The sequence below is a fragment of the Penaeus chinensis genome, chromosome 2 (assembly GCF_019202785.1).
Source record: "Penaeus chinensis breed Huanghai No. 1 chromosome 2, ASM1920278v2, whole genome shotgun sequence".
Classification (NCBI taxonomy): domain Eukaryota; kingdom Metazoa; phylum Arthropoda; class Malacostraca; order Decapoda; family Penaeidae; genus Penaeus; species Penaeus chinensis.
The window spans coordinates 28,394,655-28,397,154 of NC_061820.1; the positions used below are offsets into that span (position 1 = coordinate 28,394,655).

Sequence of the window (2,500 nt, forward strand, 5' to 3'; positions counted from 1 at the left end):
TATATATATATATATATATACATATATATACATATATATACATAGTATATATATAAATATATACCTTACAAATATATACATACAGTATATATACATATATATACTGTATGTGTATATATATATAGATATGTGTGCATATGTGTGTGTATATATATATATATATATATATATATATATATATATGTATGTATATACTATGTATATGTATACATATATGAGTATATGTATACATATATGAGTATATGTATATGTGTGTGGGTGTGGGTGTGTGTATGTATAGATATATTTTTTTTCCTCTTTTTATTTTATTTTAAAGGTCAGGCACCTAGTGTAATTATCACAGGTTTTATAAAAAGGTCAAAAGTGAGACGGTGGATTAAAAAATATGACACATTATAATGATAAAAGTTAAACTATTGTAATCAGAGTTGGGCAATTTGATATGAAATTTGCATAAAATATCACTGCTAATTTTATGAATAAAACAGGTGAATAAACATATATAACAGATAATTGCGAATCATCACAAAAAAAAACGTACGAGAAGGAGCAGAATCTGTGTTTAATTTACTAAACAGTATAAACTCAAAAAGAAAAGAATACATAAATAATTGGCTTCAGATGATCTGGACAAAGAACTGAAATCTAATTACCCTGAATGCTCTGAGACCAAGAAAAGTGATACAGTAAGAATATGTTTGATATCATTTTCCAAGTCTCAAAGTGCACTTTACTCGCTTCATCGACTTCCCCACTTCCTGGATTAATTAAAGCCGAAGAACGCCAACACGCAAAGAAAGGATATCATGCATTCAACTTGCTCTTTGCCTGATGACATCGCCACAGGGAAGGGAACGCGAAACCCTATTATACACCAAAAAGTCACTTCTTTCAGTAAACCTATTTAGTGATAGAGGTTTTCTATTATTCAATAAATATAATAGACCGTTTTGCCATCTGTCACAAAATCTGGTTCTTGAATTTTATCAATCCTGTTCCGAAACTGCGAAGCAAATCATACGCCTCCCATTTTTGTGTTTGGATTAAGATCCGTGAGGTCAGTATTTATATCAAGCTGTATTGATAGTTTATATTTGTGTCAGAATCTCTTTCCTTTACAACAATAACACAGAAATTGCGATTACAACTAAAAATTATTGAATAGAATCCCCTTCAGATCTGGTGTACACACACACGCACACGCGCACACACACACACACACACACACACACACACACACACACACACACACACACACACACAAACATCTACCTTGCTAGACCTGTCATTGTCCGTATTACTTTTGTTTCTCCTACCCATACCACATACTAAGACAAACAAGGATATATTAATAGATAATATATTGATATCAATGTTTTAACATCTAACATAGGCTTGATATGATATAAAAGTGCACATAATTTTGGCTTTTTGAAGCTTATTGATATTGAATGATATTGAAACTGCTTAAAAAATGTTTATATCCTGTCTTCGCCATGGGTATGACTTAGACAATCTTAAGTTTATTAGGGTATAATTCGGAATGGTATGCAACGAAGGTGGGGCAATTTCCGGAATGATGTGTAATATGCTATACCCCTGCCTGGAGAGAACTTTTTCCATTGTTTACCTGTGTTCATTAGTTCAGCCTCTGCAGTCTCAGTCGTGAAGTTATTAAACATTTTGTCATCGAGAAAATTTGCCTGCAGTGATCGACTGTTCTGGCGTGTACTAATTATCTGTAGAGAAATAGATATTGAATTGATTTATTATCTTCTGCGTCGGCGTCGTTGATTTTTAATATAATTTGTTATGACTGTTTTCCCCGGTTCAAAAGTCTATTTATAACGTTCCATTGACATTTGCTACTCCCTGCAGTCTATTTTGCCTGGCGAGAAATTAAAGAGAGCTCAGGAGACAATCTCACCAAACGATAAAAGACCCCCCCCCAAAAAAAAAAAAAAAAAAAAAATGCACATACACACAAAAATAGTAATAATTACTGGAGTTCCAGTCTGTTAATATTCCAGTAGTGGAATGTAATACTTTTAGGCGATAAGTGGGTGTGCGCGGAGTTCAGTGACCATTAGCTGGAGGGAGCGCGCAGGAAGTTCTATCTGACTTTCTAGTAGCATATTTCAGAACGGCCTGATTAGTAAGTTGTAAATGTAAATATAACCTAGTGCTACGCTGGTCATAATGAGTAGCGGAAGTGGGCGGGACCAATACCGCTAACCAGAGTGTAGGTGAAGGAACTCACAGTCTAGACTAACTTTCTTTTTTCAGCTATCTCTACAGAACGGCCTGATGGTCTAGGGGTATGATTTTCGCTTAGGGTGCGAGAGGTCCCGGGTTCAAATCCCGGTCAGGCCCATATGTATTTTTCGAATGATGGAACAAAATATGAGAATACAGTCTGATATAGCAATAGTTAGTAACCAGATGACTGTACACACATGTACTTGTTAACTATGTCATACTTTATATACAAATGTGAATG

At 34.3% G+C, this 2,500-nt stretch overlaps 1 non-coding gene across 1 annotated transcript; it reads left to right on the forward strand.

Moving 5' to 3' along the window:
• Window positions 1–2,301: 2,301 nt before the first annotated feature.
• On the forward strand, window positions 2,302–2,373 carry Trnap-agg. Its single transcript has one exon. It is a non-coding gene; the product is annotated as a tRNA-Pro (tRNA).
• Window positions 2,374–2,500: the final 127 nt, after the last annotated feature.